General features: G+C 48.4%; 1 protein-coding gene across 3 annotated transcripts in view; it reads right to left on the bottom strand.

The window, feature by feature from the left end:
- PALS2 (protein associated with LIN7 2, MAGUK p55 family member) overlaps positions 1-18,076 on the bottom strand; it is a 224,062-nt gene that overhangs the window by 7,372 nt on the left and 198,614 nt on the right. The window lies entirely within an intron of this gene.

The raw sequence follows: 18,076 nt of genomic DNA, 5'->3' as shown, positions 1-18,076 counted from the left end.
AGTCCATAGGGTCCACAGGGTTGACCTTGGGGTATAGGTTGGGAACCAAATCCGGGCACCACGCAGTTAAAGCTTTTAGCTCCCAGGATGCACTGGGTCCACTCTCCCTATAACCCCACCCCCAAGCCAGAGGCACCTCAGTTTGTAAGTAGCCAAAGGCCGGAGGAGGAGAGAAAAAGAGAGAGAAAACTGGAACACTCAATAACCATACTCACCGAAATGGGAGACGGAAAACCGGTGACCAGCCACACAGCCCATATGAAGCCAGGTGGGTCAGGGCGGGCGCCCTGTGGACCCTATGGACTTCGTAGAAACAGAGATAACAAAGGTAAGTTCTTACCATATCTCTTGTTTTCTACTTCAGGGTCCATAGGGGGTCCACAGGGTTGACCTTGGGGATGTCCCAAAGCAGTTCAACCAAGGGTGGGGACGCTCCTGTGCGGAGAGGAGAATCCGTCGCCAAAAAGGAAGCATCCTGAGAGGCAAAGGAAACCAATGCCTAGAACCTTAAAAAGGTGTGGACAGAAAACCACGTGGCCACCTAGTAAGGTAAAACAGCCGAGGCGCCACAGCGAGCCGCACACGAGGGTCACATGGCCCGAGAAAAAACAAGCATCAACAACAGGAAGGCCTACCCATGGGTAGGCCCCTGAGGAAGACCTACGAGGCCATCCAGCCAACATTTGGTTATAGGCCGGCCATCCTTTCCTGTGAAAACCAGAAATCTCAGACCACCAATAAGGAGTCCGATTTCCGTAAGGAACCTGAACGGATCACAAAAATCCAAAGAGGCCAGACCACAGTCAATGAGGCCACACCAGCCGAGAGGACTGGGGACAGAATGGCCGTACCATAAGTTCCAGAATAATATGGAACCTGAAAACCACTAAGAAGCAACACAGGGCGAGAGCAACTCCCACCCTGACATGATGCCCTCCAGAAGAGGGAGCCACATGAGAACGCTCCCAATTCAGACACTCTCCTGGTTGATATAAACACCCTGAGAGAAAGAGAGAGCCTAAGCAATAGACCATGTAATGGCTATCACAACCAGCGGTTCCATCGACTGTCCCCGGAGGTAACGAAGAACCACTACTTACTCCCCAGGAGTCCCTAGGGAGGACAAATGGAGGCATAATCAAGAAAACACTCCAAAGGATGAACTGGATACCAGAGTGGAGCAATTCCATATCTTAACCATACTGACAGTGTAGAGATCCGCACTGTCAGGAAGACCAGGCCAAGTGTGAAACCCAAGCCAGCCGGAAGGAATGCCAGAATATCTGGAAATCCTGGACACCGGAGGATTGTATCGACAGGTACAATACCATAAGATTTATGGCTGCCACAGTTTGTGGTAGGTCCCAGCAAAAGCTGATCCATGTGCTCTAATCATTCCAACGATGACAAAGCCAGGGAAGCCGTAAGACCACTGTAAGGACACAGTCAAAGACAAACGACCCAGGTCCAAGGCAAAACCAAGGACCCTGAGACAACAGGTCCGGGCAGTGAAGCATCAGGGATGGAGTATCGATGTAGAGACTCCGAAGATCCAAGTACCCCTGACATCTGGGGCAATCAGGAGCCACCAGCAGGAAAGCATCTCCGTCTCGATTGAAAACACTTCCAAAGACCTCGAGGAAGAAGGGAGACCGGAGAACACAGGTACACAAAGTGGAAGGACCACTTCACCGACAAAGAGTCGCTGAAGGTTGCTTCAGAATCCCCAGAGCTGAACTGTAACACCATAGTGTGATAAAGTCAGAAGGCCATGAGGGTCACCTCAGGGGGGCCCCCCCTGCTCACCAGGAGATGAAACCTCTCTTGGGGAAGAGACTAGTCCCCGGGATGCACGTCGTGACGGCTGAGGACTCCCGCTTCCCAATGGAGAGCTCCTGAAATGAACGCTGCCGAGATGGTCGGGAGGAGACCCTCGGACTATGTCCGAATATGTGACATACCTGTCATTGCCACCCAACGAACAGTGTTGCTAAAAAGGAAGCCACTGTCCTGACCCTGTCGGACTGAACCTTTTCAGGTTCACCGGGAAACAAGAGTTATGCCAGAGTAAGTTAATTGACAGGGTGGAATCGACAGACGTCCAACTGCACTGAAAAGGATTCGATCCAGACACTGTCCATAGCAAAGAAAACCCTGGACGAGATGGCCATAGCCACCCGGACAGGGACCGACTTGCCTCCGGAGAGAGCATCATCGTTTGAACAGTTATCCGACAGAAAAAACTCATTCCATCTGGAGATGAGCCAATTATGGAAAGGCCTGGAATGGAACTGAGCCCATTCCACCATGCATCCCAGAGTGTAAAGACATCTGTCGACTGCGCAGACAACCATGTACTCCTAATGGAAGAGAGGAGATTCCGTCTTACGCCAGAAGAATTCTCAGATTCTGAGAATCCAGCAGGGATCCTAGATGAAGAATACCCAGAGAGGGATGCAGGGAGGACTTTTTCCCCGTTGATTAAACGTCTGCACCCTGAAGAAGCCACAGTCATCCTGACCTGGCCGTAAAGTACCCCGGTGATCCCGCTAAGAGCAGGAGGCCGTCCAGGTACAGGAGCATTGGGATATACTGAACAGAAGAACTGTCAGAAAATCCAAAACGCTGGTAAACCCCTGTGGGGCTGAGGACAGTCCCAACAGGCAGAGCCCGAAAAATTGTAAGTGTTGCTGTGATACAGCAAACCTCAGCCCATGCTGAGGAAAGGTCTCTGTAAGTACCCGTAGGCACGCGTCCTGTATATCCAGTGATACCATAAAGTCCCCAGGTTCCAAACATCGTATGATGGAGCATAGGGATTTCCTCCTGAGCCCAGGTAGCTTTAGGAACTGGTTCAGGGAATTGAGACAGAGAATAGGCCAAAGAGGACCATTCAGCCACCGCACCAGAAAGAAAACAGAACAACCAGTCCCTCACTGAGATAGTGGGGATGGCCTAATTAGCTCCGCTTACCGCAACAACTGCATAGCTTTCTGGATCTGTAAGGCCCTTGTAAAGAGGGCGTACCCTCCTACCCACGTAGCCGCGGCAACTTGACACTAATACCGGGCGAACTGAGAAAATCGGTATCTCCCAGTTGTAGGCCTGTCCCGTCAGGCTGAAGAGATATCCGTAGGTTCAGAAGCAGGATCGGCTGGCAGTCCAGGCCTGCTCGGTACTGGATATGTCGGCCCTTGTAGATGCCGACAGTCTACGAAGAAACAGACCTTTAGGCTGACCCAGAGGACAAAAAAGACTTAACAGGCCTTGTAGTGGGCATAGCTGAAAGCGGTAAACTTGTCGTTAGTAATACTGCCAATGTTACTACAATCTTGTCAAGGTCAGGACCAAACAATATCAACCCTAAAGATGGTATCTGCACCTCTGCATTCCCAGAGCGCAGCCATAGGGTATTACGGAGGATACAGTCGCAGCCGGAACTCTGAAAGTTAGGAGACTGGTATCCAATATAGGCATTTCCACCTATGACAACAGCATATATTACGTGAGCGACCAAATACATTTGAACCCCCGACGTGTTGGAGGGGAAAAAACGTTACAAATGCATCAACCCAATATGCAATAGTATTAACCAACCATGCTATAGCCATGGTAGGATGGGTAACAACTCCTGAAAGCAAGTATACTGATTTCAGGCAGAGTTACCACCTACGGATCCGAAGAATCCGACCACGCAGGAATGGGAGGCGTAGTAACGTCTGTAATCAGACGAGTAACACGCCCATCCCCCCCAGGAGGGGCTCGTGATGACCCTCAGGGAATTTGGGACAGGAGGCCAAACACTGTTGTAACACCTCCTATCTGGCAACAGCCAGCGTCCCGCTATGCGATCCACCCGCTAGTCAGCAACAGGGAACCCGAAGGCACGCAATACTGAGGGTGTATGATACAGGTGCAGGTCAACATTCACTCTAACCAGAATGGACCTGCTACCAGCCCTAAAGCAGGGATAATAATACCTGAAATAGGCTTCCCCCCGTGTAAGAGGGAAAGAGCCCCGAACAGTACCCAGTTCACGGCAGAGCCAACTGGGAAGTAACCACAGGGCGTCAACCACGCCAATTAGCGTTTCGTAGAAAACGACTGTTGTGGTAATCCCTGCAAGGGGAATGACAGACTATTGTGGCACCAGGGGGAATTCATATACTGCGAAAAACCCCTGCAGGGAGCGGTAGTCTGTGTCACAGGGGAAGAGTGCAAGAAGCTGCGAGATACCCTGAGATGAAAAGGGCAGTATGGTGAAGTAACCCCAAGTGAGGTACAACAATGGGGCCCGCCCGGCGATCCGCAATTGAGAGGATCCCGAGAAAACAAACCGCCCAAGGGGGTCGTGAAAGAGGCCAGCACCAGATGACGCCACATACAGAACCCTTTATGAGTCAAATCCTCCGCACTAACACCTGCAGCACATGACTTGCAGGATAGTAAAAATGGGTGCAGTATAACGCTCTATCTCCTGGTCAGACATATCTGACCAATCTTGGCGGAAATATTAAGCAGCACTATACTGGTCCTGACTGATGCCAAAAATTAGCTGCAGGGACCCATTTTCAGCGTATACAACACACAGTTCCATCTAAAATATGGCAACGTGCAGCACGCAACAGTATGTGACAAACCACACAAATATTAACAAGTATATAAATGTGAGGTCTCAGAACCACCCTAAGTACAGCTGTATTAGGGCAGATAAAGAAAAGGGATAGATATACACTGACAGGTGAGAGAATAAAGTACAGTCAGCACTAGCATAAGTCACATACAATGCAGATATATACATATATACATAAACATGTCATATAATATACTGCACTATTACACTGCATTCAACTGCCCAGATTCAGTGTCTGGGAAGGCTACAGCGCTGTGTACACTGACCTGATGGTGAGGTACGCAGGGGGACTGGACTCACTGCCATCTCCGGAGATCTCTGCTGCACCACAGAGATAAAATGGCCGCTGGAGACCTCAGAAGAAGCGTGGCCCGCGGAGGAAGCAGCTCAGCGACGCCAGACTATGGATACTGAAAGGCGCGCTGAGCTGAGGGGAGGAGCCGCTGTAACAGGGAAGGCTGCCTCCCCTGGCCGGCTATTAACCCCCGGGACGCCGGCTCCCTGCACCGATCGTTAAGTCCCTGGTGGTCTAGTGGACACACGGGGTATGGGGGGCCCGCCGCCACTGCCGGCGCCTCCGGTCTGTCCCCTGAGACCGGAGGCACAGGACTGCATTTGAAATGCGCGGATCACCGCAAGCGGTGATCCGCGACCTTACCTGCTCCCCGTGGATCCGGCAGCAGTCCTGGGCGCCCACAGAGTCCGGCTAGTACAGACTCTGGGGTCCCGCTGAGATCCCCAGATCTGTACTGGCGTCTCAGCGCCAGCGGGGTGACGGAGCGGCAGCTTAGACGTCCTATGGACAGTCCGACGCTGCCGCTCTGAAGAGTCCAAAGTCCATGGAAAAAACTTTGTCCCTAAAAAAATAAAATAAAGCTTAGGGGCTGCTAATCAGCTCCCCCTGCGCTAACGGTGACCCGACTCCGGCCGGGCACCAACTTAAACTGAGGTGCCTCTGGCTTGGGGGTGGGGTTATAGGGAGAGTGGACCCAGTGCATCCTGGGAGCTAAAAGCTTTAACTGCGTGGTGCCCGGATTTGGTTCCCAACCTATACCCCAAGGTCAACCCTGTGGACCCTGAAGTAGAAAGAACATACAATAAAACTCTAAATATATTCCCATGGCTTAATGAATTTATAACACTAAATGCAGACGCCAGTTAAGCACTGAAGTGTATTTTGTAGTGACATTGGCTCCTGCACCAATACTGGTCATACACTACCTGATAAAGTCTCACAACCCGACCAACGTGGGAAGGGGCTGAGCATTGCTACTATTATCATTGTAAGATGTATGGACACGATCTTCTATTTGTACTATCAAGCATGTGTGAAAATCAAGTCAAACAATAGACTTTTTTAGTGCTCTTTCAGTGTTGAACAATCATTCATGTACAGATATGTCCACATACATCTAGTCTCCATGCGTGTTATACAGCCCTTCTAGTTGCACCATGCCGTGACTCTGTAGCACAGAGCATCAATTCGAGCGTCTTTTTACCTTAAAATGCGTCTTATTTGCACAGCGATGCAAATAGAACACACATCCAGCTTCTGTTGATTAAAATAAGCGGCATTCATATATTCTGTGTGCGTCTGCGGGTGTATCTGCATGCAAAACGCTACATTAGGGTCACTGAGTGTAATGTAGCATTTGCAGATACACCCGCAATCACACAAAGAATTTAGGCATGCCACCTATCATTTTAATCAGAAGCGACTTGTAGAGCATGGATGATAGATGTATGTGGACACATCTGTACACTGAAGGATCATTCAAATCTGTTGCGCATCACCTGTATATGAATGATCATCTTTGAGTATATGGCCAGCTTAACACTGGTGTTGGTAAATATAGGAAACCGTCTTTAGTGGCAGAGTGGCCCAGGTGTCTACTCATACAGCATATTGAAGACTCCATCTCCAGAGCTCTACTAGAAATCACAGCATAATCTGGAAGGTAATATTATTGCAGAGCAGCAGTGATTGTTAGGTAATGTCTGCTTAGTGACTGTCTCAGCCAATCAATGAGTGGTGCAATAATTCAGAGGTTCCCCTCTTGATGCCTCTTCTTAAATAGAGACCATTGCAGTGTCTCCAACCAAGGGAGTGACAATAGTGGCAGCACACTTATAGCAAAATTACTTGAAACCGGGGTGGGGACATGAACTAAAAGATGCTGGGTGAGAGGAAGTGTTAGAAATGAATGCAAGCCTGGGAGCGAAAATAACAAGAAGTTACTGAGAGAACAAAGTTACAGAACAGAGAGAGGATGGGATTTTGTGACGCAGTCCTGCAGAAAAGAGAGGGTAGGATTTTGTGACGTAGTCTTGCAGATCAGAGAGGGTGGGATATCGCGACACAGTACCACAGCACACAAGAGAGGGCAGGATTATGGGAAACAGTCCCGATGGACAGAGAAAGAGGGTAGGATTTTGTGACTCAGTCCTGCAAATCAGAGATGATGGGATATCATGACACAGTACCACAGCACACAAGAGAGGGTAGGATTATGTGACAGTCCAGATGGATAGAGAGAGGTAGGGTAGGATTTTCTGACACAGTCCCGATGGACAGAGAGAAGGTAGGATTTTGTGACGCAGCCCTGCAGAAAAGAGAGGGTAGGATTTTGTGACGCAGTCCTGCAGAAAAGAGAGGGCAGGATTTTGTGACTCAGTCCTGCAAATCAGAGATTATGGGATATCATGCAACAGTACCACAGCACACAAGAGAGGGTAGGATTATGCGACAGTCCAGATGGATAGAGAGAGAGAGAGGGTAGGATTTTCTGACACAGTCCCGATGGACAGAGAGAAGGTAGGATTTTGTGACGCAGCCCTGCAAATCAGAGAAGGTGGGATATCATGACACAGTACCAAAGCACACAAGAGAGGGCAGGATTATGGGACACAGCCTGATTCAGAAGGGAACAAGGAACGCACAGGAGAGAACGCACGCACTCGGCCGATGTTTCAGCTCTGCGCATGCATCACAGTGTGCGAACTAGCTATTGCGTGTGCCGAGGCAACGCAGAACCAGAGAATAGTGATTGACCAGAAGTGCAGTTTTGTGGGGGTGGACGGACAAATGCAGGCGAGCCTGTGCGTTTAGACAGCATTTTAGGGGCGTGCATAATTAAACCCTTGCGGCAACGGCCATAGTCTGAGATCTAGTTACACGCAGGAAATAGCACACATCCTGCGTGGAGTCAGGTCAACCACTAATATGCTAATGTGTTCGATGGTTCTCAATGTTATCAATGTTTCCGCTGTCTTGTGTGGTATAACAAAACGCACATTAAGGGAAGTGGGAGGTATTGTGTTTTGCTAGGCGTCTGCTAATTCTGCGTGCGTATGCATTTATTAGCATATACTCCTAGCGGACGGGTGCCTGCATCTGTGTATTGCTTGCTGAATCAGGCCCACAGTCCCGATGGATAGAGAGAGGGTAGGATTTTGTGACACAATCCCAATTAATAGAGACAGATGATTTCCCTATAGAATGTCTGCTTGCGAGCAGGGCCCTTGTACCTCTGCGTCTGTCTATTATTACCCAGTCTTGTCTGTAAAGCAAATTAGAATACGTTGGTGCTATATAAGTAACTAATAAGAATAAGTTGTTTGACAGTGAACATGACAATTTTTCAAAATGAACCTCTATTTTAATGCTATACGAAAAGGTATTAATGAAGCAACTTCATTGGATTGGTATTCATGCCTTTTCTAAATCACTAAATTTTTAGTTTTGAAATGGAAACTTATGAATACTGTAACAAAATACAGTAATAATTAGGGGTGTGCACTGGCCACTTTTCGTGTTTTGGATCTGGATCTTTCTTCGTGTTTTGGATCTGGATTGGTTTTGCCAAAACCACCCTTCCGTGTTTTGGCTTTTGTGTTTTGGATCTGTATTTTTTTTTTTAAAAAAGAATAAAAACAGCTAAAATCACAGAATGTGTTGGTTTTTTCTGCTCCTATGCTATTATTAAACTCAATATCCTTAATTTCCACTCATTTTCAGTCTATTCTGAACACCTCACAATAATGTTTTTATGTCCAAAAGGCTATGCTAAGCGACACGAGTGGGCGGCACAAACACGTGGCCCATCTAGGAGTGGCACTGCAGTGGCAGACAGGATGGCAGTTTGAAAAACTAGGCCCCAAACAGTACATAATGCAAAGGAAAAAAAAGAGGTGCAAGATGGAATTGTCCTTGGGCCCTCCCGCCCACCCTTATGTTGTATAAACAGGACATGCACACTTTACCAAACCAATCATTTCAGCGCCAGAGTCTGCCACACGACTGTGGCTGAAATGATTGGTTCGTTTGGGCCCCCACAAAACAAGCTGGCAATTAATCTGTCCCTGCACAAACTGGCTCTACGGAGGCAAGATGTCGTCCTCATCCTCCTCATCCACCGATTCCTCACCCTCTTCAGTGGTGTGTACATCCTCATCCTCACAGACTATTAACTCGTCCCCGCTGGAATCCACCACCACAGGTCCCTCTGTATGTTCTGGAGGCTGGTCTCCCTGGAAGAGTTGATAATTCATTTTTATGAATATCATCTTCTCCACATTTTCTGGAAGCAACCTCCTACGCCTTTTGCTGACAAGGTTCCCGGCTGCACTAAACACTCTTTCGGAGTACACACTGGAGGGGGGGGGGCAACTCAGGTAAAATAGAGCCAATTTGTACAGGGGCCTCCAAATTGCCTCTTTTTCCTGCCAGTACATGTACGGACTGTCTGACATGCCTACTTGGATACTGTCACTGATGTAATCCTTTAACAGACAGATGCACGCTTGTCGCTGCTGCTTTGAGGATGCAAGTGCGGCTACAGCCCACACATTTCACAAAGACAGAAAAAAAAATAATTTTTTTTATTGTTTGTGGAGCGCACTTTGAGGGTTACACCACCCTTTAACAGACAGACGCACACTTGTCGCTGTTGCTTTGAGGATGCAGGTGGAATCTAGATGGGATTTGGAACCGGGGACACACTACCTCCATCAATTGTCTAAATCCCACTGCACTAATGGCGGATACCGGACGCACGTCTAACACCAACATAGCAGTCAAGGCCTCAGTTATACGTTTTGCTTCAGGATGACTGCTGTCGTACTTCATCCTCCTCGCTAGGGACTGTTGGAGGGTCAATTGTTTAGTAAAAGTAGTGGTGTTCCTACTTCCTCTCTGGGATGATGAACAACTCCCAGCAGCAGCAACAGCACTAGGATGAAGTGGTTCTTGATCTTTCCCTATTTTATTTTTATCGGAGAAAGTTTGGTCCTCCATTTATGTTGTATTGATATATACGTGCGGCTAAGGCGCACACAAACACAGAAAATAATTTTTTATTTTTGTTGGACACTATTGCACTTTGTGGGTTACACCACCCTTTAAGAAATGAGCCAGCCGGCCCTTTACTTATGGGACACAGGCGCACGCTTGGCGCTGCTCCTTTGTTGATGCACGTGCAGCCACAGTGCACACAATTCACAAACACAGAAAATATTTTTTATTTTGTTTGGAGTGCCCTTTGGGGGTTACAGCACCCATTACCGGACAAGCCAGCCGGCCCTTTACATATGACACAGGCGCACGCTAGGCACTACTTTGTTGATGCACGTGCTGCTACTGCGCACACAATTCACAAACACAAAAAAATATATTTTTTTATTTTGTTTGGAGTGCCCTTTGGGGGTTACAGCACCCTTTAACGGACAAGCCAGCCGGCCCTTTACTAATGGGACACAGGCGCACGCTTGGCGCTGCTCCTTTGGTGATGCACGTGCAGCCACAGTGAACACAATTCTCAAACACAGAAAATATTTTTTATTTTGTTTGGAGTGCACTTTGGGGGTTACAGCAGCCTTTAACGGTCAAGCCAGCCGGCCCTTTACTTATGACACAGGCGCACGCTTGGCTCTACTTTGTTGATGCACGTGCGGCTACTGTGCACACAATTCACAAACACAGAAAAAATATTAATTTTTTTTGCACTTGGGGGTAGCATCCCTGATGGACAGAGCACCCCCTGGACAACACTACAGCACCCCTTTAGGACTGGGACACTGCACAGGACTTTGGAGTGGACACAGCCCCTATGGACAACAGCAGCACAGCACAACACTACACTACACAGCCCAGCCAGCCCTAACTCCCACCCTCCCTCTTCACTGTCCACAGCCAAGTGAGAAAATGACGCCGACGCGGGTACCTTATATAGGATCAAAAACCCGCGAGACCCGGAAGGCGGGATGATGACGTTTTGCCTCGATTTCAGATCCGAGTCAGGCAGGAAAAGTCGAGCCTGACTCGGATCGGCCTCGGATCGGGGGGGGCTGGGGGCGGTTCGGATTTCAGAAATCCGAACCCGCTCACCCCTAGTAATAATACTAATTGTTATCAATTGTGTGCACCTGAAGAAGTGAGACCACTCCTGAAACATTGTGGTATTTTCTGTGCTTGTGTCAAACACACACCCCTCAGTTACCCTGTGTGCAACCTTTTTGTATGCATACCTTGGAAGGTTTTCTTTGATAAGAGCCTGTTGGCCAGCATCTGGCACATGGGACAGTTCAATCTGGGTGTGCTCCAATTCTGAGTATTTTAAGCCACACTATTTATTACGTTAAGTTCCCCCTAACCCTGTCATTGGATTATTAGCGAGGAGCTCCGTTCACATGCCCACTATTTTTTTAATAACAAATTTGAAAATTAGAAGGGGGAGATTGTTGTTCATCAAATAGGCTGCAATGCTTACTACTGTAAATTTGCTCTATTAGGTCTGATATTTTTGCAGCCGAACTACTCCGATTTTTAATGGTATGAGGGATATGAAACATCTTAAAAGCCCCACAGATAAATTGATAGTTAACAAGTGTTGTGAAATACTTTGAGGTCTGCTATATTCACTGTCATATTGGGACTAATGGGTATACTGTATTTACTAACCAGTAGGTTGTGAAAGACGAAGAGCATTGGTGGCTTTGACTGATCGATTCAAAATAGCAATAAATAAAAAATCAGCCTGGCTTGGCAATTATTTCTATTGCCGTTCTAAAAATTTTGGTGAAAGCCGCCCTAAGGGTTCATTTGAACGTCTCTTTTTGTTTGAAATGTTAAAATTCCTGCAGGAAAAGTGCCTTAAAATCCAGTTTCCTATTGTCTATGTTGAATTGCACTACACCAAATATTTGATGTTCTATTTCTTTTTTACTGACGATAAACCATGGCAATGCATGTACAGTTGTAGAAACTGTAACGTAAAATACAAATTACATGAAAGGAAAATGCTGTAAATCAAACTTTTTTTTCTTTTGATCTTTACACTTTATGCATCTTAAACCGTAGTGTTACAATGTTCCAATTTACATGCTTTAATCAGGTCCCTGAAAGTCAAAACATTTTAAGGGTCATGGGCAGTGGTGTAACTAGGGTATTTGGAGCCCAGGGCAAATTTGAAAAGGGAGCGCCCCCCCCCCCCCATGTGCGCGCGCCGAAGGCGTGTGCGGCAAAAAATGGGCGTGGTCACTTAAAAATGGGGCGTGTCAACATGACACACTCCTTTATTTTCAAACTGAACATTCCTATCCATATGCACCTTAACCCCAGTAGTACCCCCAGTATGCAGTTGTGGTCCCTCTCATGCAGGCCCATAGTAGTGCCCCTTATACAGTATCCCCAGTAGTGGTCCCTCTTATACAGCCCCCAATTAGTTCCCCTTACTCAGTGCCCCCAGAAGCAGCCCCCCCAAATGCAGTGCCCCACGTAGTGTTCCCCCTTATGCAGTGCCCCCAGAAGCAGTCCCCCCTTATGCAGTGCCCTTTTATATAGTGCCCCCAACAGTAGTCCCGCCCATGCAGTTTTCCCAGTAGTGGTCCCCTTATACAGGCACCCTGTAGTGATCCCCCCTATCTAGTGCCCCCTGTAGTGGTCCCCGCAGTGCCCCTAGCAGTAAGCCCCTTATATAGTGCCCCCAGCAGTAGTGTCCCCCCCTCCCATGCAGGCTCCCAGTAGTGACCCCCCCCCTATCCAGTGTTCCCTGTAGTGGCCCTTCCTATTATTGCCCCCATTAGTGGTCCCCCGAGTGCAGTGCCTCTAGTAATACTAGGCCCCTTTTAGAATGCCCCCAGTGGTAGCCCCCCCCCGAGTAGTAGTCCCCAGTAGAGGTCCTCCCAATGGCTCCCCCAGTAGATGTCCCCCCCAGTAGTAGCCAACCCCTCCCCCGTTGTGCATATAGGTTTAAAAATAAATAAATATATATAAAAATATACTTACCTGATTCCACGCTACTTCTGTCCGCGATGCCGATGCCGCTCCCGCCCTCCAGTCCGCCCGGGCTGGCGCGCTCAGCATTATGGGACTGACGTCCTGACGTCAGTCCCATTACCCACTGCAGGAGCCGGACGGAAGTCCGGCTCTTGCAGTGGGTGCTGCAGCAGTCAATGAGAGTCTATCTGACTCTCATTGGCTGCTGTTTAACACACGCATCGCCGTCAGCGCTGGCGGCGATGCGTGTGTTATGTGCGATGCGTGTGGTCTCAGGCGTGCAGCACAGGACCGGCGCTGGAAGCCTAGCGCCAGTCCTGTGCAAATGTGTAGCGCTGACCGCAGTCATTGCGGTCGGCGCTACACTGGCTATCTAGGGCGGGCGGGCCGGTACCGTGGCCGGCGGCGCCCCCCCGCGCCGCCGGTCCAACGGCGCCCAGGGCACGAACCCCGCTCGCCCTGCCCTAGTTACGTCACTGGTCATGGGTACACTGTTGCCAGGAAATAAATGAAGAAATAAAAGAGAGGTTTCATTTGACAAAGGACAAAATGTAGCATCCCAAACAAACTACTCTGAGTATCACATCCTGCCCATCTGCATAGACTCATCACTCCACGGTAGGAGTGTAGCTACTGTGGGAGCGGTTGCTATGGGGTTCGCCACCCCCTGCACACAGGTCATCTCAGTGGTATTGGGTAAGTGTTCCTGCTGAATGCGTCATACAAAGTCATACAGTTCTGATACGTTCTTCAGAATATGTTATCGATTCAGTGGATGGAAGACCTGCAACATGATTGTGCTGCACCGTCACCATAATGTGGCTGACCCGGAGGGGGGGAAATGGTTCACTTTAATGTGTTGTTACCATACACAGAAATCTAATGACAACTGTACATCGGTGAATGGATCCTAGGAGAGCTTCCATAAGTCAGCGTGACGTAACAGGGACCAAGGGGGAGATGTATTTAACCTCCCAAAGAGTGGAGAAGTTGCCCAATGCAACCTATCAGCTTCTACATATCATTTAATGGAATGCACTTTATAAATGTTTCTGTATTCATTGAATTCCGGTTATGGAGAGAGCAATGTTCTCCTGAAATGAGTGTTAAGCTGGGTACATACTAAAACGATGTGTACCCAGCACGATATCGTGAGCAGCGGGACCCGGCATTGGCAAGTGCATACACACCTGCCGATGCCAGCAGTGACGGAGCTACATCGGGGGCCATGCTGCATTCGGCATGCAGGTCCGACAGGCGATAACCCAGATGACCAGTGGGAGCACACACAGTCAGCGACATAGCGGGTACACAATGGCCGATGTGCCCAATATGTTGTCCGATCCACCGGATCGGACGACGTATCATGTAGTGTGTACTCGGGAATTAGTGGGGAGAGAGTTGAAACAGTTTAGACAATATCATTATTGTTTTATCTCTAGATGCCTGACTCATCATTATGTGATAGCTGCCTGTGGTGTTTAAAGCACTGAAAGGGGAGAATTCAATAGTTATTTCGTGCCCAATCGCTCATCTAAATTGAGAGTAGATTAGGGTCTGACATTTAATTGTTTTGTGCGCCCATGACTTTTCAAGCATGTTGTGCCCAAAAGTGCAAGGTTTAGCCACGTAAAGTGGCTAATCCGTTTAAAGTCCTAGTTAGGGCGGCCAAATGGCACAGACTGTTTGCACATTTCTGCTCGTCACCTCAGAAGGCTGCAAGCAGAAATGTGGGCGCCAGCGGAACTCGCGCCTTATGGGAGCAACAACTGAATTGCCCCGTTGGGCACCCAGTAGTTAAAGGCGCCCAAAAAACAATTTAATGCCCCCCAAAATGTCTTTGCAAAGCATATGTTACAATCTAAAAAATATGAGATATGGTAAGAACTTACCCTTGTTATCTCTATTTCTACGAAGTCCATAGGGTTCCACAGGATACCTTGGGTATAGGTGATGACGTCAGGCATCGGGCACCATAGAGTTAAGTTTCAGCCTCCCAGGATGCACTAGGGTCCCCCTCCTATACTCCGCCCCCGAGCCAAGGCATCTCAGTTACGTACCAAGCGATAGGCCGGAGGAGGAGAAGGGAGAGAGAAAAAGGATCTGGACACACACAAGAATCACATTCTCACCAGAGGGAGACGGAAAAAACGGTGACCAAAGTAAAGCCCATCTGCAGCACAGGTGCGACAGGGCGGGAGTCCTGTGGAACCCTATGGACTTCGCAGAAATAGAGATAACAAGGGTAAGTTCTTACCATATCTCATATTTTCTACTTCAGGGTCCATAGGGTATCCACAGGATACCTTGGGGATGTCCCAAAGCAGTATCCTTCAAGGGTGGGGACGCTCCTGTGCTGAAAGGAGAATCCGCCGCCCGAAGGAAGCATCCTGAGAGGCAAAGGTGTCAAACGCGTAATACCTCAACAAAGTTATGGACCGAGGACCACGTGGCAGCCGTGACAGTAATTGGCCCCGTCAATAAAAAACAAGGCCGACATAGCCCCTCCGCGCTACCCTCCCCCTCCGCTATAGGTACCTTACATGTAGTACACAGAAGCTGGAGAGGAAAATCACTTTCAGACATGATGGCAAGTATGTGACCCCTCTCACTGATACGCGTTAGTATAGTGAGAGAACCGCCCTGCAATCACCGCACCGCAAGGGCTTTAGCAGAAGAAGATCAGGGACAGTGAAAAGGCTGACAGTAGAAAGTGAAAGTACAGGCAGCAGACGCTAGCAGCAGTCACATACAATGCAAAGAAATCAATCCCTGCACTATCAGCGCTGATCCTCAACTACGCAGACACAGGGCCTGGTAGGACTCAGCGCTGCATACACAGACCTGTTCCAAAGGAGGAGGAGAGGTACGCTGGGGGACCCAGACCACGATGCCACCGATCAGCAGCTTCCAGCAGCGTTCACCATGCTTCCATAAAGATGGCCACCGAGGAGCAGAGAGGAGGCCGGCCTGGGGGAGGAGCGCTGCCACAGGACCAATCGGCAGGTGCAGAGACGGCTGTGTGCAGCGGGGGAGGCGCCGGCTGTATACAGGGAAGGCGCGCTCCCCTGGCATGCATTTAACCCCTGGGACGCTGCAGCGCTACCGCTCAGCTGCGGTCCGCTGTCCCAGGGGGGTAGTGGAAGTGCAGGTCCGAAACCTGGCTCCACGCTGCAGCCAGTCCCCAGGGAGCCCCCTGCCTGGGGACTCTGGACCATGTTCCAGCGGGGACCCACCGCGGGACCCCGCTGCTTACCTGCTGTCCCCCTTGAATCCGGCCATGGTCCCAAACATCTGGGGTCACCGCGAGCTGTGACCCCAGATGCCTACCAGCATCCCCGGATCAATACCGGCGTTCTGGTACCGGCGGGGGTGTAGGGAAGACAGCATGGACGTCAAGAGTGACTGTCCATGATGTACCTCCAGATGTGAAGCCACAGCTGCCTTGTAGGAAACTTCAGGGGCTATCCTTAGCCCCCCTCTAAACAGGTGCATCAGACTCCGGCCGGGCACCAACGAAACTGAGATGCCTTGGCTCGGGGTATAGAAGGGGGACCCTAGTGCATCCTGGGAGGCTGAACACTTAACTCTATGGTGCCCGATGCCTGACGTCATCACCTATACCCAAGGTATCCTGTGGATACCCTATGGACCCTGAAGTAGAAACAAATGTTTCTCCCTTTTTCAAACTTATTTCCAAAACCAGATTTGTGTCAGAACAGAATTATGCCATTAGACCATTTCCTCTGCGAGAGGATAATCTCGCATCAATAATGCTGACAAGAGGACCCAAGGAAACTGCAGGAGAAATTGATTGGAAGCTATTGAAGGAAATGTGCAATCCACAATAAAAATGAAGAATACAAGTTACAGCAAAGTGAAAGGGGATTTATAGCATAATAGCAAAGCGTACTGGAAAGATGGTACTGAAAACGAGTGCAGCCATTCTCTTTACACACTCCAAAGTAGATAATATCAGCTGGGGGGCTTTTATACAAAAGAGACACAGGTAACAATATTTTCATCAGTTTTTTTTTTTTTTCTTTAAAGATTAAAAGGATACAAGCACAGATTGGCACTGTACAGAGAAGGGAGCAACAGGAACATGGTTCAGTGGATCAGTCTCAAAACACCATACTGAGAAAATAAATCCGTGAGAAAAAAAAGACGTGTGTTCTCAGTATAAAGGTTTCAAAAAAGAGCCAACAAAAGAGAACAAAGGCCGCTGCCAGCAATCAGCTTGCCACATGACTTAATAGATAAAGGAAAGAATAAATAGGGAAGATAAGACATTCACAGATAACCATTTAAATGACACCTGACAAATTAGGACAAAGCAGACCTGTCACCTACAAGCAATTAAAACATAAGTGACAAGGTCACTGGCAAAATGAATGTAGAAAAAGCAGCACATACACAGGGGCAGTGCCATATTATTAGTTATTATCCTAACACATGAGAGGCAATTCATCGGTCTACTATCTCCCCTCTGTGTTACCAGTCTGTCTGTCTCCCATTCCCCTTTAGATTGTAAGCTCTATTGAGCAGGGCCCTCTTCCATCTTTTTTCTTCCCAAGCTTATACCATCATTTTCCCACTGTCAATAACTGCACCAAACCTTTGGGTTCGGCTGTCCTGCTGCTGATGCAGCAATTTACTTGTTCTCCAATGTTTTGTACTGTAAGTCACTTTGTTGTGTTCACACTGTTCTAGTTTATGTACATTATAAGGCGCTGCGGATGCCTTGCGGCACTATATAAAGGAAAATAATAAAATTGGCAGGTAATACTGTACCTTTCAAAACTGCTGCAGTGAAATGTCACTGTACTTTAGACCTCATTCATATTGGAAAATTTACATTTTGGGATTTAATGGCCCCTTGTTAATCTTTGCGTCACCTCCTATAATAGATCAGTTACTAACACTTATTCTTCCAGTATGTTGTCAGCTTTAACTTGGTAAATATCGAGGGCATTTTATCATGCACTGCTCATTAGGGAGTATTTATAGGTAATGGTAGGTGGCGTCACTGTACCTGTGACGTCTTGGAAATGCCCAGATCTGCATCAGATCTGGTGAGTCAGTTTGAATACCGGCTAGGCTACTCATGGCAAGGCGTTCAAATGGGGCTTGATAGTGGGTGTGCGACATTGCAGTGACCAACCTCT

The sequence above is a fragment of the Taudactylus pleione genome, unplaced genomic scaffold (genome assembly GCF_031769625.1).
Source record: "Taudactylus pleione unplaced genomic scaffold, aTauple2 ptg000788l, whole genome shotgun sequence".
Classification (NCBI taxonomy): Eukaryota; Metazoa; Chordata; class Amphibia; order Anura; family Myobatrachidae; genus Taudactylus; species Taudactylus pleione.
This window is presented reverse-complemented; position numbering and strand designations above follow the sequence as displayed.